Below are 24,699 nucleotides of genomic sequence, written 5' to 3'. Positions count from 1 at the left end.
AGCCACATTGTCACTTGAACGAATTTGTTACACGTTAATATCATCATTTTTTTGTAGCTCATGTATGTAGAAAAGTTTTGATGACGTGGGCTTCGTTCTATCTCTTTTTATGAATCCTCCATTAATATGTGCTATGCATGTTGCATTATCTCTGTATAAAATTGTGGGTACATTGTCATATTTCAAATCATATTTTTCTCTAATGAGATATATCATGGACCTCAACCATACACATTCTTGGCTTGCTTCATGAATAGCTATAATTTCAGCATGGTTCGATAGAGTGGCTAGATAGTTTGCTTTGTATATCTTCAAGATATGACAGTATCCCCACATGTGAATGCATTGCATGTTTGAGACTGAGATTTATGCGAGTTAAATACCCAGCATCAGCATAATCAACAAGATCGAGACTGTAATCTTTAGAATAAAATAAGATCATGTCTTTTATCCCATTTCGATATCTCCTAGTCAGAGAAGAAATATACATTGCTAACAAATTGACTGAAAAGGCTATATCAGGCCTTATAATATTTGCAAGATACATTAATGTTGTGCATCAATGTCACTAAGATATGGTACTCTATATTTCTCAACAAATAATCTATTGCTTTTGAAAACTCTCCAAGAGTTTCAATAATAATCAAACCATTAATTTATCCCTTATAAGGATAATAAACAAGTTTCCCAAAAACTTTATATGCTTCAGACATTTTAAATCCTTTAGAGATTTTCATATAGATTTTTGTCAACTGATAATATCCAATATTTTGTGTGTAACATCTTCTAATGTCTGGAGTGCAAATCAAATAAGTTTTATTCTTACCAAGATGCCCTTTCACACTTGATAAATGTTTCGACATTAGCATGTTTAAATTAATGTAGAATTCAGATCCTTGTAATCTTTTACAATATTGTGCAAATATCATATCAAAGATATCATTGACAGTTTCTCATTTTGTATCAATTCACAATGCGACATAATATTTTGAGATCTCATCACTTTATTATTTTCAGGTACCTGAACCTGTCATAAGGTTTCATGAAGTGTTATGTAATAGGCTCTTCAAGAGTACATTGCCTTCTTATTATGATTATTTGTTCCTTATTTTTCAAGGATGATTTCATTTGGAACCGATTAGTCTACCACACTTCATGCATGCATAGACTTTGTCCTTTAAGAATGCAAAATAGAAACATCTGTAGCTTAAATATGATACTAAATTTGAGTCAATGGATGCTTCCGGCATTTGACTTGAATTATCTTTTGAATGAGGATTTGATGATAATTCCTAAAATATTTCATAGCATACTTATAATCTCCCTTTTATGTTAGGAAAACTAACATTCAACCTCATCTTCTTTCAAGAATCCATCTTTGCATATCATGGTATATTCATTAATCGCATACCGTACATCAAAATTATTAGGGAACAGTTGGTTCCTGACCTTGAACCAATAAAGAGTGAAGAAATAATCATAATTTATTGGTCTAATGCATACAAGTGCTATTGTATGCAACATATCATATTTCAGACCAACACATGAAACTTTATTCTCATTAACAATGGTTTCGCTATTTATTGAAAGCATTCAAAGTCAAACCATCATCATCAAGATAAATTGTCTTGATTACACCCTCTGAAAGTTATTCTCTTAACTTAATTTTATTGAGCAAGAAACTTTATGAATGTCACACTGCAGGTTGACAATAAACGTACAAGTGATCATCTTATATCGATGCATCTTAATAGATCACATGACTGGTGAACGGATCCATATTCACCTTTTATACTTTTCAGATTTTAAGGGATCCAATTCCAAAATTAGTTGGTCTAACCAACTTATCATGAGAACAAGAAACATTAAAAGTAATGAAGAATTTTCTAATTCTTCAATATATGTTCAACACTCAGTATGCACATTTTTGGGATGTCGCAAATGTTCATATCAATTTATGAACTTTTATTCTGGCAAAATCCAAGTTTACCATGACATCTATCTTTTACTTTAGTAAATTTCAGATCTACTATTACATGAATAAATTTCAGATTTACTACTTTAGAAGTAGATTTCAAAATACCTCTTCTCTGTTATTCTGCCTCTTTAGGAGGTGAGTTGTGATACCATCACAATCAAGTGCATGTTTGTATTAATAAGTTTTACTAAATATTATCGCATTCACCTTAAGGATTGGATATGCACTTAAAACATTCGAAATTCTCATTTCCCGGGAATGAAATCTAGTAGTGCCTTAAGCCTATCAAATTATGATATCTTAGAACCTCTTTCAAGATATTGCTACTACAAGAGCAAATAGACGCATACATATGATGTATTTCTACCATATTAACTTCAGGGAATGGAGCATTGGTTTACCTTAGCCATCATTATATCACTAATATGGTGCATTAAGATTCAAACTCAACATCTTATTCATATAAGGCGTCTTAGGCATCGATGAGACCTCATTCCAGTTCTTATCATCATGGTGCACCGAGACTCTAACCCAATGTCTTATTCTTTAGTGTGATGAGATCTAAATCTATCGTCTTACCCACAACTGGATAAAATACGCTAGATCTCATGTTCAAGTCATTAGGACATAGAGGAATCCAATCCGTTCTTATTTGTAGAACCAATTCTAACAACATAAGTGTAATTTTAAGATGTTATACAAAGACTTTCCCCGAACATCATTCCTGAAACTTAATCATCATATTAGGAGCAATTGTCATGTATAGATACTAGCATAAACTAAAATGGTGCAGTGGTTAAAAGCAATATCCATCTTAAATAATACTACTAAAGAATATTAAAAGAAGGTCAAACCCATCAGTGGCCCCCTAAACTTAGCACTATCTTTCACTTAGGCACCTCAAGTTAATGTTGTTCACTTTTGACACCTCAAGTAGCCATAAAGTGTGTCACTTTGACACCTTTTGCTGACTCACCAAAGAGAGTGTATCACACTCTCTTTGGGGCGCATTTCAAAGTATATGACATGTAAATAAACCAACTATAAAAGGACATTTGTCATTTTTATAAAAATAATTTTTATATAAGTAATTTGATTAAATAAAATATTAATAACCCCACCCTACCCTATATCATCTTTCTAAATACCTCACCCCACCCCATATTATCTTCCTTAAACCACTCCACCCCCAAATCATTGTTGCCACCCCCACCCCCAAAATCGTCTTCTCCCACCCTCCCCCACCCCCAAATCGTTGCCGCCACCCCCACCCCATCCATTTGTTTTTCACTATTTTTTTCTTAACGTAATTGATTGCTAAAGTTATTCGTAACAAGCAAACTGGACAATCAGAGGGTTGTGAATTTATTGAGTTTGTTAGTTATGCTGCCGCAGAAAGAAATCTGTAGGCATATAATGGGACCTTGATGCCTAATATTGAGCAAAATTTCAGACTTAACTGGGCTTCTCTTGGTTCTGGTGAAAAACATGTTGATACTCTTGAATATACAATATTTGTTGGTGACTTGGCAGTCGATGTCTCTGATTATATGCTTCAAGAGACATTTAGGGCTAACTACCCATCTGTGAAGGGTGCCAAGGTTGTAACAGATAAGCTCACGGGGAATTTTCTTCAATTATCACTTTTCATTGATTGGAGATCATATCTTAGAGAGAGAATTTAGTGGTAATTCATAAAATTGATAATAACAATGACGATTCCAATGATGATGGGTTTGATAATGGTGGTTCTATGATGGTAATAGAGGATTGATGGAGGCTCGTAAATTTGATGATATTGGTGGTGACTTTGATAGTAATTGATAAAATTGATAATGACATTTTTAATGGTAATTATTTCGGTGGTTGAGTTTAGTAATTGTGATGCTATGATGGTGGTGAAAATTTAATAGTGGGTATGGAAGAAAATGGAAGAAAAATGTATGAATATAAAAAGAAAAAAAAACGTTGGGGATGGGGGAGAGGGTGAGGGTGTTTGTGGATTGAAGAAGACAATATGGAAGGGGTGGGTGGGTGGGTGGGGTAGGGGAGGGTAGGGTGGTGGAAAGCGATTTAGGTGGTGGGGTGGGATGAGGAAGATGATATGGGGTGGGGTGGGGTGTTAGGAAGATGATATAGGGTGGGGGGTATTAATATTTTTTATTTAAATTAATTATATAAAAATTATTTTTATAAAAAAGACAAATGTCTTTTTATAATTGGTTCCTTTTCATGTATTTTAATCTTTTTTTAATAAAAATAATAATCATAGGTGTATATAGTGATGTGGAAATTTAAATGAGTTGACACAAATTAATTGACCGTTTTTTCCACGTTGGCAGCAAGTGAGACATACTCACCGGTGATGATGTCGAAAGGTGTCAAAGTGACATATTTTATGGCCACTTGAGGTATCAAAAATGAACAATGTCCATTTGAGATGTCTAAGTGAAATATCATGCCAAGCCTAGGGGGCTACCGATGGATTTGGCCTTAAAAGAAACCCTTTATATTTTCAATAGTGTTACATGCTATTTTACAGTGCCTAAGAGATAAAATTGTAAAACTCATATGATGAGTATGTAGAGTCAGTGGATCGAGTAAAAGCAAGGTTAAGAGATTAAATAATCAGAACATTATGTAATAAAGATAAGTTTTGCAAATTACCAAAAATAAAAATTAATTGAACGGATTACCAATTTACTTCAGTAAAGAATCAATGAGTTATCCACAACCATGAATTCACCGTAACCAACACTAGATCTTGCAGATAGATGAAATTATCAGAGTTTCGTGCTGATAACATGTTATAAAATAATAAAAAATAAAGAAGAAAAGTAGACAAAGAAGAGAGAGTAATTGTTATTTCTCTTGAGGTATGAGAGATGATAAGATTCTTGAGAGTACAATTAATAAAAACTCTTCTATTTATAGGAGAAAATACTCCTAGTTTCTCTCTATAAGATCGATACTCCATATCCTAATAGATATCAAATAGATCTTGATAGATCTTATTTATATTTTTTTTATAGACATTCACTATAATGTAAATACATTCATAACAAGTTAATCTTTTTGTAATATTTTTAGAATATCCCCACTTTTTTGATTATTTTCAAATAATATCTCTTACCATTTATAATTTATAATTATTCTCTATAAATTTAGGGAGACTATAAATGGAACATATTAAGTCTAAATATGAAACAAAATAAATGAATCATTATTTGTAAATTGAGCTTTAATTTCACAATGTTATATGAAGCCTTTTTTGTCCCTTTTTTTTTTTTATTTATTGACATCTCAATAAATAAAAAATGAATAAATATTGAGATGAAAGAAAAAGAAAATAACAACATTCATATGAAAGTCAGGATTGAAAATTATACTTATCAAATATACCGTAACTTTAGCCTAAAACTTTTTCAAAATTTCTGATTCCTGCTTCATTTCTTCTTCTTGATTCACCCTCAAATATCTCGAATGTGTAATTAGTTCAAGATCTGTACACAAGCACAAGATAAGTAGTAGCAATGTTTATGCTTTGAGAGTATAAAATAATCTTGGACTATATGACCTTTGCCGTTGGATCATTCTTTCTATCCTACTATCTTCTGCAAATTCATTATACTGCACAAGTTACGTTCTAGTTTATGAAAAATTGAAATGGTGAGTGCATATTGTATGTTTATTTATATACTAATTTTAATGGTGCCTGCAAAAACCTTTCAAATCCTATACTAATTAGGTAATGGAGAGTTTTGTTGTTAATTGAAATTAAATAGTAATATTTTAATGATGTAACCTAATGAATATGAAGAGTTATTTCATTAATTCTGTAGCTTTGTATGTCTAATTTTCTTAATTACGTAGCCTAGGACAATTGTATCTTTAATCTATTCTTAATTATTGTATTCTTAACATAGCATACATTCTTAATTTCACAACATTCTTAATTTTAAAATGTGAAAAAATTCAAAAAAAGTAGAAAAACAGATGAAGCAATTAGAGACCATTGAGAGGTGCCACATCAGCATTCTTACAATATTCCTTTACATATTTATATTTATATTTATATCTATAATATATTTAAAGTGTGAAGGCCCTTAGAATAGTAATTTAAACTTTTTGCCCTTCATTCAAAGACTCTTCTTTAGACAAAATTATCTTTTTACTATTTTTTAATTTATTATTTAATTATTTTTTATTATATTAACTATACTTCTTAAAATATATAGCACTCCTAAAATACATGGTAGGAGAATTAGTTAATATTTTTCTTTCTACTATACTTCCTAAAATATATGGGACTCCTAAAATATATGACAGGAGAATTAATTAATATTTTTCTTTCTACTATTCAATTAGAAAAATACACCTAAAATTAGACTCTATTAAGGAAATACTTCTATAAATATTGAGATGTACGTTAAACTAAAGAACAAACCGGTTTGCCCATTGGGAGAATATGATTGATGCTCATCTAACTTGATTCGATTACATGTCTAGATTGGTGGATGCTTGATTTTCTAACCCTCAAGTTCTTCACTGTTTTTGTCATCATAACAGAATTCAACATATGTATATATATATCTTCTTTGTTTTCATTCAAAATTATTCTTTAGGGTCAAAATTTTCGCTCAGACAAGAATTAATTGGATCAAAATCAAAGCTTTGTGATCACTATAATATTTTTTTTATATAGTTTACAGGTCGTAGGTGGATGTCGGTTGGCTTTGAAAAATTTCCTATGTAAAAGTTAGGTTTAATTGTATTGTTTTGATCTCTTTATTATCTTATTATTTTATTTTAATTTACAAATGCTAGATGAATGTGGGTCAGCTTTAAAAAACAATTTAGGTAAAGGTTAGGTTTAATTGTATTATCGTAATATCTCTATTAGTTTGTTATTTTGTGGTAGTTTATAGTTTGTAGATGAATCTCGATCGATTTTGAGAAATTTTTGTGTAAAATTTAAGTTTAATTGTATTTTTTATATCACTTTTATCGTATTATTTTATTGCAGTTTACAAGTGACAGATAAATGTTGGTCGACTTTGAGAAATTTTTTATGTAAAGATTCGATTTAATTGTATTATTTTGATATCTCTATTATCGTATTATTTTGTTATTGTTTACTGGTAGTAGATGAATATCAGACGACTTTGAGAAATTATTTGTGTGTAAAGATTAGATTTAATTATATTATTTTGATGTCTCTATCATTGTATTATTTTGTTGCAATTTACAAATGGTAGATGAATGTCGATCGACTTTTAAAAATATTTTTGGTAAAGATTAGGTTTAATAATAAATTCTCCATCTTTACATACTCAAAAGATATAAAATTTAATTATTATATTCATCTTTATTATTTAAATAAATATTCTATTTAGTGTAATATTTGAACTCATTAAAGTGAGGTTCACGCGCAAGCCGCGTACACTTAAACTAGTATATATATGTATGTACGTATATATATATATATATAGTCATTAATAACTTGATTAATTTTAGATAATAGTAGATAGAAATAACTCTTGTAAGGAGTCATGTTAAAATCAAGAAATATAGGCCTATCTGCCATCCACATCAAAATAAATAAAGTTTTTCGAAAAAAACTGCTAATGGAGGAAGACCTATATATATCAATAAATGAGGTTGTTCGCAAACAGGGTGTGCATACGAAATTTTTATTCACTTAATCAGTGAAATAACCATTATCACACCAATAGTATGGATCATCATCACTATCCATATATGAATAGTCATGAATAGACCATTATTCTTGGACAAGATGATCTATAATTTTTTCAAGAATTTTTTCTTGTAAATCTTTATTTAATTTTATCACCTTTAAAATGGTGATTAGTGTTTTTTCATCTAAAAAAATAGTGTAATAACTCATTAGGCAGTATAAAGAATGTATTTCTTTATCTTAGCCTTATATCTTTTTAACAGATAAACCTGTGTGTTTTTTAGAGCACGATTTTTATCTAGAACTCTAAGTAATAGTATTTTTAATTTGTTGATTTCAGAATTATTGATATATATCCAAAACTAATTTCAAAAGAATCATATATGACTATTTTTCAATTAAAAAAATGTTTGCGCAGAAATATTTTTTATGGTTGTGCAAAGTGTGACCAAGTACTCTAGTCCAGTTATCTTATAAATGAAATGGTGTAAATATTATTCTATTGGTAAATTATGTAACACTATTTAATTTGACTCAAATTTTTTATTTTAGAAAAAAGGAGAACTTTAAAATTTGTTGTTCAAAAGAAACCTAAAAAGTAGCGTGATTGTAAATCTTTTATTATGGGTAAAAAATAATTTCAAAATTAATTTATTTCTAATGATAAAATTATGACATTCGTTTTTAAATAGATTAAAAAGCAAGGACAGTGGAAATAATTTATATTATTAGTGTATAGAATTTTTAAACTCTTTATTTAAATATCAAACACTAATATAATTAGATTATTACTTAAATTGTGACACTTGGATTATTGAATATCACAAAAGTACTGTAGGTGAGAAATAATTTGTATTTGATGATAGTTTGAAAAATTGTTGGGAGCACAATAACTTTTTGGCCAAACTTTTTAAAATACCTATAAGTGATTTTTTTTTCAAAAAAAAAAAAAAAAAAAAGAAAAACAAGTACTCCACATTTTTTTGGTCCTAAAAATAGTTTATGTTAGTCTTAAAAACCACTTATTTTCTCCTAAAAGTTTAATCAACCTCCTACTCTTATTTTAAAAAAAAACGTAAACATTTTTGACATAAAAAAAGACAAGTTATAAGTTTCTTACCTTCAAATTTATTTACCTAATGAGTGTGCAACCGATGATTTTAAAAGGTATTTATCTTATTATTATTATGATTGTTTTCTAACTTTATTAAGCAGAACATTTTTTTTTTATGAACTCAAAATATAAAGGAGTAAAATGGAATTTACAATTTAGAACATCTTCATGAGTTTCCTTGTCCCTTGGGCATGAACATAGTGAGTTTGAGTAGGAATACTCTGCTCATTTCTGAAGAAATTTTGTGGATCGATCATTGATTTTACTTTCACCAACCTATCGAAATTGTTCTTGAAATACATGGTCCCATATACCTTTCCTTCTTCTAAACTCTGTGGACCTTGATCATTTTTACCAATGTCAAAATCCCTGTAATTCAAATAGGCTTGTCTAGGATTCTTTGAAACATACGGGGTCATGAAACTGTCTCTTATCTCTGTAAGGTAATTTTTCTCTGTTGTTATTCCTTCTTCATTCCAAGTCACTGAGTACTGAATCTTAAAAAGAATCCCTTTCCTATGAGGAAATGGAGTTTCGTCCTCAGGAATTTCAGCCATTCTTCCTCCATAAGGATTGAAAACTAGTCCTGCTTTTCCCAATGAAATTATCTTCTGGAAAATTGATTCCAATCCAGCTTTAGGAATTGGTTCTTGTACGTAATCTGATTTTCTTTTTACGAAATTTAATGAATCTCCTGTTCTGTTCAACAAGATAATTGGCTTTGTCGTGTTGTCAAAATTTGCAAACTGCAGGACTGAATCAATCCAACTCATTTGGAAACAGTCTTGATTTGTTAAACCCAAAGCAGGGAACTCTTTGCTTACAAGAGACATTAATCTACTAGAACGCAATGAACGTTGCTCGTATCGTCTTTGTGTCCTTTGCACCCTTGGCCTTCTCTGTGTTGTTTACTGTAAAGGGTTGTGTAAGTAATCTCATGAAGAGATGATTGTCAATTTTGTTAGCAACATTCTGCCACTGGACAATAGCATCGGTAGCATTTTGGTCTAAAAATCTTTCAACTCTGAAGTAAGTCACAATTTGGGGGACTCGAACAAGTTGGATTTTGAAGCCTAAAATGACACCAAAACTAGCACCACCACCCCCTTTAATTGCCCAAAATACATCTTCACCCATAGATTTCCTATCGAGAATTCTACCATTAACATCCACCAGTCGTGCATCCAATACATTATCAACGGTGAGTCCAAACTTACGAAGCATATTACCATATCCCCCGCCGCTTAGGCCGGAAAACCAAGAACTTCACTTTTCGTCCAAATGTTATAGTAAAGTTCCCCTAAAGTAGCACCTGTTTGTACCCAAGCGGTTTCATCATTGGCATCTATGGAAATTGAGCGGAGATTAAACATATCAAGCATAATAAAGGGGACATCAGAGGTATACGAAATGCCCTCATAATCATGACCACCGCTGCGGATTTTAAGCTGCAAATTGGTCTCTTTGGTACAAAGGACAATGCCGGCGACATGGGATTCTCTTTTAGTCAAGAGGTAGTTTTTTTTTTTTTTTTTTTTTTTTTTTAAAATATGTGTCAAATATGACTAAAACGAATATGTCGAGTTAGAGACGAATGGAATGGTCGTGACGCAGTCTGTCCCTAAGTCCACCTCTCTTTCCTTTCTTGCGCACCATAACTCTATAGAACCAATATAAGTGGTGATCTCTTGCTTCAAACTTAAACTTCGAAAGCCAACCTACCAACAGACGTTGTGGGAGAATACTCTTCACCATCATCAGAAAATGTTGCTTAGCGGCAATGTTGAAATAGGATAAAGTTTGATTGCATCAAGCTCTTAAGTCAGAGAATTTTGTACCAGTTGGCTAACTTTTGTAAATCTTGTAATTTAATTAAATTGTTTATAATTATCAAATATAATTTTTGAATTTATGTATAGTTAAACATGTCATGTTAATGTTATTAACAGTAACAATCTTTGATTGAATAATTGAGATTGGCTCCTCCCAAATATACAACACCAACATGGTTGTAGTAAGTAAGCAAACGAAACGAATAATCATTGTAACTAGTAATCATATGTTGCAGTAAGTAAGCAAACGAAACTAATAATCATTGTAACTGAAGTTCATAGAATTACTATATTTTTTAATAATTGTGATGTCCGGGACAACTTGCGTCACTTAATGCAAACAATGTTGTCTTAAATTTCCATGTTGAATAATTTAATTGTTCCACAATCACGATTATCACACCACTTTTTTAACCAAAAAAGAATTATTTTAAAGTTCGAAAAGAGTTTTATTAAGTGACAAAAAGAAAATAATTTGTTCCGAAAAGGACTTTTAATCAAAACTCAGAGTCGCCACTTGGCATAAATCTGGTATTCACTCGCCGATTTATGGACGCCGATTCTGGCGAAAAACTCGCCAGAAAACCCCAAATCAACTGGTCTCACCTTGTATTCACTCCTTTCTTCAATCCTCTCCTTTCTAATTTCTCTCTCTCCGATCTCTCTCACTCTCTCGATTCTCTTTATCCCAGTATGTGTGTACTAGTGTGTTCTGGCTTATGTGTTTTTCAGTGGTTGTGTGCGCGCCGTTGACTGTGTGTGTATATATATTTTAGTATATGTGGGTGTTTTATTAGAGTGTATTGATATTGTGAGGTGTGTTTTTTTGGTTACTGTGATGTGTGTGAGTCTGTGTATATTACCCCCTTTATGAGAGTGACGATGTGTGTATATAAGGGGAGGGAAAACGTGAAAAGAGTAGGGGTAGGGGGTACGTGGGTTGAGGGGTAGGGTAAGGGGTAGGGGGTTGTTAGGATAAGGTATGAGGTGAATAGGTTGTTATTTTTGTTATGCATTTGTTATTGAGAGTTGGTTATTATTGTCATTTTATAGAAAATTATTAAAATAAGATGGGGTGTATGGTAAGGTGGGGTAAATGGGTAAATACGACTTTTGGGAGGGATAAAATTACGTATCTACATCATGCCCCTCTTGAATGTAAACACAAAGTGTTTTCTGACAAAGAAGTATATAACGAGATTGAATTTTGATTCGACCATTATTCAAAAGAAAGAAATAAAAGGAAGGAGGGCCACCAAATCTTGATTTTGGACATTCTACCAATCTCAAGTTTTGTGAGAGACAAGTTATATGTAGTTCCAAGGTTGACAAGGAGAAGGACTATACCGAGTTGGAGAGTTGAGTGAGGTCCCATCGAGTTTCTGGTCCGCGACTCTGTTATTATATAAAAAATAAAAATTACAAGTTAAAAAAAAATAAAATTTACAAAAGTCCTATCTATGCAGCTTCTCTAGACTCTTGACTTGAGTTTTTGATGCTTTTCAAATTGACAAAAGATCTGATCTTCCTTGGGTTTGAACTTGAGAATAGATTCTTTCTCCATACAAAATTTGGTGTAGGAGATGAACTCAAACATTGACCATGTTTTTTCATGTGAGACTTTTGAAATTTGAACTTGAATTTAAAAAATCTTCACCTTATTCTTCAGGTGGGCTCCCGTCTTATAATTTCTTCATTTCGTTGCTTAACTTTCAATTTTCTCACCTTATTGTTTGACTTTCAATTTCTTCATCCTATTCTCCAGGCGAGCTCTTGACTTTCGATTTCATCACCATGTTCTTCAGGCGGGCGCCTAACTTTCAATTTCATTATCCTGTTCTTCAGGCGAGCTCCTGACTTTTAATGTCATTACCTTGTTCTTCAGGCGAGCTCCTGACTTTCAATTCATCAGCTTATTTTTTAGGCGGAGATCCTGACTTGCAATTTCATCACCATGTTCTTCAGGCGGGCTCCTGACTTTCTACTTCACCACCCTATTCTGCGGTCAGGCTCCTGACTTTCAATTTCATCACCCTGTTCTTCAAGCGGGCTCTTGACTTTCAATTTCATCACCCTATTCTTTAGGTGGGTTCCTAACTTTCAATTTCATCACCTTGTACTTCAGGCGGGCTTCTGACTTTCAATTTTATCACCCTGTTCTTTAGGCGGGCTCCTGACTTTCCATTTCATCACCCTATTCTTCAGGTGGGCGCCTGACTTTCAATTTTATCACCCTATTCTTCAGGCGGACTTTTATTTTTAATTTTATCGCCCTATTCTTCAGGAGGGCTCCTGACTTTTAATTTCATCACCCTGTTCTTCAGGCAGGCTCCTGACTTTCAATTGCATTACCTTGTTCTTCAGGCGGTCTCTGACTTTCAATTTCATCACCCTATTTTTCAGGCGGGCTCCTAACTTTCAATTTCATCACCCTGTTCTTTAGGCAAGCTCCTGACTTTCAATTTTATCACCCTGTTCTTCAGGCAGGCTCCTGACTTTCCCTTTCATCACCCTATTTGCAGGCAGGCTCCTGACTTTCAATTTTTATCACCCTATTCTTCAAGCAGGCTCCTGACTTGCAATTTTATCACCCTATTCTTCAGGTGGGCTCCTGACTTGCAATTTTATCACTCTGTTCTTCAGGCGGTCTCTTGACTTTCAATTTCATCATCCTGTTCTTCAGGTGGACTTCTGACTTTCAATTTCATCACCCTGTTCTTCAGGCGGGCTCCTAACTTTTAATTTCATCACCCTATTCTCTAGGCGGGCTCTTGACTTGCAATTTCATCACCCCGTTCTTCAGGAGGCTCTTGACTTTCAATTTCATCACCCTGTTCTCCAGGCAGGCTTTTGACTTGCAATTTTATCACCCTATTCTTCAGGCAGGCTCCTAACTTTCAGTTGTTGATGTGCAACTTCCACACCCTGTTTTCCAAGCAGATTCCTGAAACCAAAGTCAAAACTAGACAAAAATTATTCCAAACAAAGATTATGATAGAAAAATATTTCATTTTTTAAAAATAAAATTCCATTTTTCAGGAGGGTCCTGAAGTTAAGTTCCAAATAACAAGAATTAAATTTCCTTTTTGCCCTAGTTTATCATCAAAAGGTTTTGCAAGTGTCAAACCCAATCATAACTACTTGCAATAATGCATAATGCAAAGATGAATCAAGATTCTGATCAACAAATGCACCTTTTGAGAGTAAAGTTGAATGACTGATACCAACAAGTCCCTCAATTAAGAGTGAAAGTAAAAGATTCTTACTAAAAGTGCATCTTTTAGGATTAAGGACTCAAATTAGGAAATGCACCTCCTAGCTATGATACATGAAAGACCCAATTAGAGAATTTGTCTCTTAGGGGTACAAGATGATGAGTTTTACCATAATTGTGATTACCAAACTTGTCTAGCAACACTGCTCTTGCATTTGCAGAATAAGAAATTGCAGCTCTGGATATTTGCGCTTTGAAGCCTTTGATATGAAGGTAGCAACTGTCTGTTTCATTCAAAGAAAACTTGTGAGTTTAAAATATAGTGGTTGTCTTATGGCTTTGGCTTTTGAGGCAATATCTCTTGCACCTGTCCCATTAATTTTACTTTCAACTAATGGCATATGTCACTAACTTGTTGCACCATTGATCCAAACTCAGATTATTAAAAGTGAATCGAAACAAGCAAGTATCTCCGTGTTACTATGTCTCTCAAATGAATCTTTCGAACCATGGTATTTCCTTGATTCCCCAAACTTGTTTTCTAACCAAACTTCTTGTTTGTCTTGTTTCGACGTGCAGTCATGTTTCTTTCATGTGCTGACCTTTTGTCTTGCTTTGTGCAATTGAAGAAGTTGGTAGCAAGTTTTGAAATCTTTTCTTACTTGTTTTGACATTGATTTGACTCAAAGACATGAGAAAATGACACTGATTTTTTATTTGAATAACCGACTCAAGAAAAAAAAGAAATATAAAGAAAAAAAAATACAATGAATGTCCCCATTTGAAATAGAGAAATGAAAAATTTATCTAAAAATAACAGTTAACTCTAATGATTATGACATGCATTTTGGATTAAGCTGTCTGATCTTTCCATCCAAACTTTTCATTAATTGTTGTTGAGTTAATGACCCAGAACTGAGTTACTTCGTTGAGCCAATTGCATTCAGAGACCTCATTCGGCTAGTGATGCCTTGAAGGGTTTTTACCAACAAGTCTTTCTCATTTTCTTTCTCTCAGCTCACCATTGCCCTAGGGTGTCCGTAAGGGTTTTCACCGACAAGATTATCTCATTTTTATTTTTTCCAACTCACAATCTCCTTACGGTGCCCGTAAGGATTTTCACCGATAAGATTCTCTCATCTTTATTTCTCTCATGATTTCTTATGCTGAGGAAGACAAGTAGTTTTTAAAATGCATCATCATATGCATTGTATGCTTAGCCTTATCATTCTCAAAGATTGTTCTGAAGGTCTTTCTTTAGTTGTAACTTGACTTTTAGATAACGTTAGAAAGAAAGGATGACATGAGGCCCCAATGATACTTGAAGTGGGGTGGAACTTACAACTTTTGTAATCGACTCAAACAATGAAAATTAACCCATGCTCCAGTTTTTTTTATTGGGTAATTCTAAATTATTTATTTGGTTGGACCGAGCCCAAAGTAGGGCAGTCTACGTATCTCCCCCCTCCCCCGAGAGAGGAGAATCAGGTCACACGTAGTTCTGACAACTTGTTCTTTTGCTTGATTCTGATTTCTTTTTTTTTTCTTTTATTGACTCTTATTCTCTTTGGGTCCTTTTCTGACTCTAATTTTCTTGACACTTCTTTTTCTTTCTTTGTTTTGACACACTTTTTTTTCTTTATTTTTTTTGAAACTTTTTTGACTCTATTTTTCTTAACACTCTTCTTGAACTTTGCTAACTCTATCTTGATTCCAAAAGAGGTGTATGAAAGAAAATAGAAATAAAGCTCAAATTGGGTAAACAAAGGATGACACAATGTTTGGATAGCAGAATGAAATACCTTCGTCATATCAATCCTAGAAAATGCAAGTACACATCATGCAATATGAAGTAAAATGCGAAGATCATTTTGACACTACATCACTAACTTTAATTGAGCATGTGTGTCACTTCTTCTTCTACACTTGTCAAACATACAACTCAACCTTTGTTGTACATCCCTCAAATCGAATGACCCATGCTTTCTTGGAGCTGATTATCTCCATGTTTCTCTTGATATAGGAATCACACATCCACTATTTGACCTAATTGAGATATGCCTTTCAATTGATGACCAAGTATTTTTGTAATTATTAAAATAATTGCCTTAATTTTGAAAGAAGGCTTCAACGTAGTCACCAAATGTCTCAATACTCTACCAATTTCTCAGATGCCCTTTTTTAACTTTAACTCTCTGATTTAATGTTTCATGATTAAACTGAATTTTAAGATCTGACTGAAAATTCCGCAAGCATGTCATAGCACTAGAACCAACATAAAATGTATTGTGTAAAAAAGATAAAACTACAACTTGAAATAAGACCAAACAACAAGGAACACCACATATCATTGAAAATAAAAATAGAAAGGTTTAAACAAAGATGACAGGGAAATAAAACAAGATAGATTTCGAACTACAACCTTGAAATAATTCAAAAAATAGAATAAAAAATAAAATAAACTACCAATAATCCTTCCAATTAAGGAGAGGAGTGACTTTCTATTGTTGAGCTTGACATCTTATCCACTGATCTGCACATCATCATGACTAGAGCTTCCACCACTATCAGACACATTTCGTATAAAATTATCATTTGACTTTCTCCTTTTTGCAAATTTCGACCTCGGTTGAAACTTGGACTTAGACGTTCCTTGGTAAATATGCAGGGGTCGAGTACGATGTTGAGGGACCGGTACACGCCTTTGTGGATAAAAAAGATGGATGAGTATATGGTTGTGCTCTATATACTGGATATATAGGTGGTGGAATGGAATATAATGGGTTTTGGGAGTGATTATATAGATCCTGGTTATGGACTTGGGCTTGAGACTGAGGGTAACGACGACTTGGCCTTCTTGGATGTGCTTGTTGTCTAGCTATAATAACAACTACATCTTCCTCATTCTTTTTCTCTCCAGTATTTCCTGAACCCTTTTAAATTGCTTAAGTATTTTCTTTCAATATTTTGAAACTCACAATGCGACCAGTCTTAATTCCATCCTTTATCATCTCTCCCATTTTGAGGACCTCAATAAATGACTTGCCTAATGCAGGTAGCACGTTTTGATAATATGTTTCATCCTACGCTTGAATAAATACCTTCATTATCTTACTTTCTTTCATTGGTGGTTTTACTTTAACAGCTTGTTCATGCTATCTAATCGCATATTCCCTGAAACTTTTAGTACTCTTCTTTTTCTTCTTCTTCTTCTTCATATTAGTTAGGGATTTGTCATTAGGAATCAACTTCACATTATATTAGAATTGTTGCACGAATTCATTAGCTAGGTTATCCCAACTATTCCACTTATCGATGTCTTGGTCAACAAATCTGTAATAACTCAAGACTACCCTCCTAATTTTCACACGGTGCTTAGGACCTCAAGTGATCCCAAGCTAACCCTTGTATTGGCATAACTCATGAGCAACTGAATAAAACACATAAATTTAAAGAAAAATGCGTAAAATAAATATTTTCTGAACATGATCAATACAAAGCTATATTAAGATGATTACAACTCTGCTTATATAAAACAAAACTGAAACGGAATACATCAACTATACTGACTGTCTATGAAGCCTCCACTATACTGACTTTAGATAACTGGGACGCGACTCCAACTACCACTAATCAATATATAAGAGTAAGAAAATAAAGTATATGTATAACATCTAACTGAAGTCCCCAAAGTAGGAGGACTTATCCTCTGTTGGCTGGAATCTGCAACTGTCTGATTATAATGTGCATGCTACTATTGGTACCTACATTATTAAACAAGGTAGCACATAGACGTATATGTGAATCAATAATTTTGGAATATAATGAGCATGTGGGGGTGAATGCATGAGTAAAACAATAATGCACTATTCATACAAACTATCAAAAAAACTGCATGCTAAGTGTAAGTGACTCACCTTGGCTTGAGTAATCAAAAATGTAAAATCATAAATCATGAGAAGTAAAGTATAAAGGTAATTCTGTGAGCCACCACACTTAGTTCTAAAAATTTGTAGTCTTATTCTGTTTTCAAACCATGCTGGCTAAGTGTAAAAAGGACTTACATTTATCATATGAAAAAACTAAAATCTGATAACTGAAATCTTATGTAAGACAATATCAGAGTAAATTTGTGAGCCTTTACACTTAGTTTTTTAAAACTATTCTATTATTATTTTTTTGTTAGGGAGCTCTTCTAATTTACATAAACCATGTGAGCTATCGTGGAGTTCGACGTCTAGTTCCCCTAAGAGGAAAACCTCATGTTGGGGAGAAGTGGCATACTCTTGCCAAGGAGTATAACCTAAGCTAAGTGATCATAATATGTCATCCATATAGAAATAGAAATAATCTGAATCTATACCTACGTTGGCTCGTAGTTCTGGAGAAATAGGATGTGCTAAACCCACACTTTCCTTTCGGTGCTAAATACTACTCCCTTTAATCTGTATGCTCATTCTATAAGAAATTCACTTTAAAACTAGCATAAGAGTTTATAATGAAAACCAGTTATGCATCTGTCTGTTTTAAGCTGTAATCAAAACTAATTTGTTGTTTGTAAACTGTAATAAAACTGTAATATGGATTCCATATCTTAGCTAAGGATCACAAGATCAAATCTTGCTTAAAAATCTGAATATAACTAATCATAGGATGCTTAAAAGCACAATCTTCTTGAAATATCAATATTCAAACTAGGGCTTAATAACACATGCTCTAAATTCATGTCAAATCAAAATAATACTTCATGCTCAATAATCTTCTTGAAATACTTTAATAATTTCAGTCAAGATAATGAAATCAAAATCACAATATGAATCTTATGGATTAAAACATGAGCATGTGTAATATTGATGCACTTAAAGCCTTTAAATCTCATGCTTTCTTTCATATAACTTGCAACATAATATCATGCTTAAATCTCAATTGAAAATCTTTAAATAAATGCATAAATAGATGAGAACAAGCATGCACTTTAACATTTGAATCCATAAAGTCAAACAAGATAGGTTGGGTACGAACCCTAATTACAATTTACGTAAATTTAACTTTAAAACTAGTTTTGGGCACAAGGATGAAAGTGTATCCTTGTTCATATCCCCACATACCTTATTTGATTGATTGGATGTAAAAGTTTGAACTTTGAATCTTTAATGGTGTCCTTGAAGTTTCTTCTTGAAGTTCTTGAATTAGGAAGCTTGGTTTCTTGCTTATCTTGAAGAAAATTTGATGAAGTTCTCGGTGTTCTTGAGGGGGCTAGGGTTTCTCGAAGAGAAAAACATGAATAAGAATGTATGTAATGCTTCTGGGGGCTAAAAGTAAGTGTTATGGGCGGATTTGGGTGAGGGGAAGTGGCCAAAGAGCCCCTAGACCCCTTAGGAACTGAAATAGCATGTGAAATAGTTTGGTATCGCGCTGGCTATCGCATCGCATCGCTCATTGCGTCGAGGACTATAGCGTCTGCTTACTGCCTCACACGAAAAATTCCATAACTTTTTGCTCGGGTATCGAATTATGGAAAAATGGTATAGTTGGAACGCTAATTCAATTATATATATTTTAGTGGGTCTTGAGATGAAAAATTATATGTATATAAAAGTTATACACGTTCAAAATAGACCCTTGTAGAATTTAATAACAAACTTTGGACGAATTAAGGGCTCTTAGTTCAACTTTGTTCTAAGTGATTCCTATGAACATTTTTCACCTCGAAAGTACTTCAAACACGAGGATAATGATAATGAAACTTATATTAGAATGGGAAACATTTGTACTAGAGCTTAGATACGTAGGAACGCCGGTTAAAATTCTAGCACAAAAATTTGGGGTGTTATATTATCTCCCCTTTGGAATCATTCATCCTCCTATAATGGCAAGGAACTTGTTGAAGCATTAGAGTTATGGAATAACGTGGACATGATATGTCCTCTAAGAAAGGATATAACTAAGTTGAAACATCAAAACTTCTATCATGAAACTGATTTTTGAGATGACTTGCCTTTACTTACTCTAAGGAGCTGATTCATACCGAGAGTTTAGAATTCGCATGAAGTGTTCATGATACAATCATACATATAGAACTGGGAAGTGATAACTTATGCAAGCGCGAATCATGAGACAATGAGACTTAGATCGTACAAGGGGTGTTACACTGTCTGCGCTGAAATACTTGGAAAATTGAGATTGTGCACTACACACTTATGAACTGAGTCATGACTAAATAGTTGAAACTAAAATATGATGCTTGGACTAAACTGAATTTGCAATTTACATGGATGCAAACAGATTATCTCTTGTAATGGCCATACACATGAGACTTCGGATATTAGGATTGGGTGGAAAGGTGGGAAACCACAGGAACTTGTCTGCCTGATTGCTAAACTGAATTGTTGTCCATACGAATTGACTTATACTGGAAACTTATACTTAACTATAGTATCTCTTCAGCACTCGTTCTAACGAAGTTCTAATAACATTAGGGAGCAAAAAATCTCGGGCATGATCTGAACAAGACATCTGACTAAGGAATCACAACATTGACACTACTCTATTGCATGGAATATAAATTGTTGACACCTAATTTTTGCTCTCCACGATTAAATTTAATCCTGATTTTCTTCGGTTTTTAATAAAATTGAAATATTTATTTCATCCGAATAAAAAATTTTCAAAATATTTTTTGTACGTGATTTTATCATTTTAAGTAGCGATTATATATTATCGTGTACAGTTATACGAGATTATATAATTTGATTACTTAAATATTCATTCTATGAAATATTGAATTTTAATTAAGGATTATTTAAAAAATAAATATAATGATTAAAATCTTAATTTTAGTATAATTTATTATCAAAATAATTTGTTTTGATAAATATGCATTTGATTTTATTAAATCAAGAAGATCGGGATTAAAAGAAGTATTAATTCGTATCGAATTTCAATTTAATTTAACCATTATATTAGATTTGCCCATAATTGAAATCAAATTGGCTATAATTGCAATGCAATCAGTCAATTGATTTTTAATTTGGTTGAAATTAAATAAATATGACTAAATTTTAAATCCCTATTGGGGTTATATTTTAAATAACCCCAAAATTCTGAAAAACTCTCATAACTTCTACCTAATTCCCACCAAAAAATAATTTCAAATTGTACTACATTATACTATTTTTTCCAACTTTGTCCTTTTTCAATTTTAAAATTCAAAGTGAATTGTACTATTTCCCCCCACATTAACTTCCACTTCACCTTATCTTCAATTTTAAAATTTCGAAAACACCCTTAATTGCTTTTTCTCCCACATTGATGGATGACAAGAAATAAATCTTCATTCTTTCCTATAAATACTTTTCTCTCATATTGGTTGAAGAGAGGAAATAAAACTTCATTCTCTCTTATAAATATTACCACTACTTTGGTAGAAAAAGAGTGAAAAAGTAAAAAAAAAAAAAGAAACTAAAAAGGTGAAAAAATTCTTTTGAGCAAAATAGTTATTTTTATTTAGTAAAAATTTTTGTTTCATAGAGTTGGTTGGCTAATCAAAATTTTTGAGTTGCCGGCGACGTTTTTCGGCGGTGGTTGATTTCGACGAAGCTCATAGTCTCATTTTGCTGCCCCCAAAAAGGTAAACACACCTTTCCTTTATTTTAGTTTTATTATCGTTTTCTTCTTCATCTTTTTCTTCTTCATAGTTTGTAGTTATAATTTTATTTGCTGGAATTGTTTGTTGTAGATGGCCTTGAAGGCCATAGGACGTTGTGATATCGATATTTTAATTATTTTCACGTTAATGATATAAAAATGAGCTACCAATAGTTGTACGTGCCTTTTTAACTTTATTCTTTGATTATTATAGATAAAGTTTCAATATTTGCTTAAAAGATGTACTTATGCTAAACTCATTGTTGGTGGATATGTTTATTTTTAGCATGTAAAGTTATTTTTTCTTTATGTTGAAAAGAATAGTTAATATTGATTGTTTTGCCTTTTGACCTTATTTTTTTATTATTTAGGATAAAGTTTGGATCTTTGTTTGAAAAACATATCCATGTCTTGTTTAAGGTCATTGTTGGTAGATATGTTTGTTTTAGCTTGTAAAGTTATTTCCTTTATGTTGAAAAGAATAGTTAATATTGATTGTTTTACCTTTTGACTTTATTCTTTGATTATTATGCATAAAGTTTTGATCTTTGCTCAAAAGACAAACTCATGCCTTGTTTAAATTCATTGTTGGTGGATATGTTTGTTTTAGCATGTAAAATTATTTCTTTTATGTTGGAAAAATTATTTTTATTGTTTGTTTCGCCTAGATAAAAATAGTAATTAGTTAAGTAAAAAATTTGTCATTTCTTTGCTAATTATATTAATGAATTTCAAAATTCTCTTATAAGAGATGAAGTGCTAGCTTTATTTTCCATCCAAGATGTTTATTTATCTTTTGTTCACATGTTGTCTTGTCAAAATGATTAAAAAATTTGGACTTTTGTGGCTAAATAGAATTATTTGAATATTTTTTACTCATGCATAGTATGATTGTTGAACAATATTTCACTTTTAGAGATGCTAAACTTTTATTCTTATTTTCTTATCCCGGATTAGTATATGTGCTCTTTATATGTGTAAAGACTTGATTCATGTCTCTCTTTTATTCATAATATCAAAAAAGAATCAACGATGTCTTAGAAATATAAACCATAGGTCGTTACATGTTTTTTCATAAAATTTGAGTTGTAATTTAGATGTATAAATTTTCGTTAATGTTGCCTTAATTGAAATTTAAAGATTCTCTTTCTTGAAATATTAACCTTTATTTTCTTTTGTTATATGGATTAGTGTCTATGTTTATTCAATTTTAAAAGTAATGAGTATTTTCCTTGTTGCGTCATCCTTTTACTTTCGCAAGTGTCGCGCCCTATTTCGAACCGGTCAAAACAGCGCACAACGTATGGTATCGCGTGTCGTGACTCTTGGGATTTGAAAATTATTTTTTAGAGTTGCCACCTAACTTTTTAGGAAAATTAGGAAAAACTATTTTTTATGTAGAAAACTTTGTTTTAGTCTATCGAAAGTATTTTGAAATTCTGAGTAAGGGTTTTGGTTACTCGAGGGGAAGGTATTAGGCACCCCTCAGAGCCTATCCGAAGATAGTCCTTACGTTTAGTTTAGGAAGATATTGCTTCGTTATTTGCTAAAATAGTGATAGAAAGTCCTTTATTATTTTGAGAAAATAAGCTCAAGGTATATGAATGTATCACTACAATTTACAAGGACAGAATACAGTTATTGAAAAATATATATATTTTCAAATATATACACAAAAGCTTAGTAGTATTTTTATATTTAAAAGCATTGAGTTCATGTTATGTAAGAAAGTATGTTTATAAATATATGGCGCTAAATGTGAGAATAAAGTGAAGGAAAATATACTTTTAAAGGGTGTAAAAAAAACTATTTAAAATGATCATAAATATATGTACCTATTTAGAAATATATGGAAAATATATGAAAACTCGTTTGACCTGTGAGGCTTTAATAGATAAAATAAATGTAGTAGTACATGATGGAGCTTTAACATCATATGGAGCATAGTAATAATAATATCAATAGTAATTGGCCAGCGGCAAACCCTTAAATGGAGCTCAGATCCGCGGAGGATTAGTCCTTGGCCTGTCAGGTTGGGGGATACCTTGGAAAATAAAAAAAATAGTAGTTACAGTAAACTAATGATAATAGAAATAATAATGATAATTTAGTAATAATATCAATAGTAGTTATGGTAAAGTAATGATAATAGAAATAATAATGATAATTTAGTAATAATATCGAAATAAAAATAATAATGAGAATTTAAGAGTATACCTTGTGTGCGGTAGCATAAGTACATGTATATACCTTGTGTTTTGGAGGACTTCAAAATTTGGGAGTTCAAAAATTAGTGACAAAAGACATATAGAAGTAAAACGTTTGGACGATTAAGCCGAAATTGATGAATAGGTTTCTTTCCTTTTTAAAAAAATATGAACTTAGCTTTTTTATTGTCATCCTACACTAGTATTAAAATTCTCATACGTCCTAAAGGATTGTGACATTTATGTTATTAAAAAAAAATATTTTCATGGCAAATAATTAGTAAAAAAGGGAGATAATTGAATATTAAAACCGCCGAAACCCCTTTCAAAGCATAATCCATCTTTACGAGTTAGTCATAATGTGTTAATTGTGAAAACATGAGGATATTAATCTGTTTTAAAGAAATTTTCAGCCATTAAAGCAATATAAGTACGATAAATGAACGATATAACTTAAATACGGTAATAATAATAATAATAATAATAATTAATTATCGATCCAAGTTCCAAAAGATTAACAACATAACAAGAATAATGAAAATAAAGAGAAAGGGGGCTAAGAGATACTAGACTCCTAATGGAGTTTGAGCTTTAATTTTTTTTTTCGGGACTCCGAGGCTCTGCAATCATCCTATAAAATGGAGCTCCAATTGAAACTCCAATTCCCGAATTCAAATGTAAAATAAAGAAAGAGAAGGAAATAAGAATTAGGAACTTATCAAACCATAAATCTACATGAAAATATAAATAACAGAAGCATACATACAGCAAACAAGAAAAATTAAAAATCGTCCAAAGCTACTATCCCTTTGATACATAACTGGACAACCATTATAGCTACTATTATATTGAAAAGCTCACTTCATACAACTCATAAAAAAAAACAGTAGCAATGGTACAAACTATTAGTTCTGGCAATGCAATCATAACACATGAAGAACAAAGTACATAAATGGATAAAGTTTATAAGGTTAAATCGAAAGACAGTGACATTATAAAAATGAGTCTA

The 24,699-nt window shown here is 31.9% G+C and overlaps 1 pseudogene; it reads right to left on the bottom strand.

The window, feature by feature from the left end:
- Positions 1-8,945: 8,945 nt before the first annotated feature.
- On the bottom strand, positions 8,946-10,545 carry LOC107853556 (annotated as a pseudogene).
- Between the last annotated feature and the right edge of the window lie 14,154 nt (positions 10,546-24,699).

This window comes from Capsicum annuum, chromosome 7 (assembly GCF_002878395.1).
Source record: "Capsicum annuum cultivar UCD-10X-F1 chromosome 7, UCD10Xv1.1, whole genome shotgun sequence".
In the NCBI taxonomy this organism is placed as follows: domain Eukaryota; kingdom Viridiplantae; phylum Streptophyta; class Magnoliopsida; order Solanales; family Solanaceae; genus Capsicum; species Capsicum annuum.
This window is presented reverse-complemented; position numbering and strand designations above follow the sequence as displayed.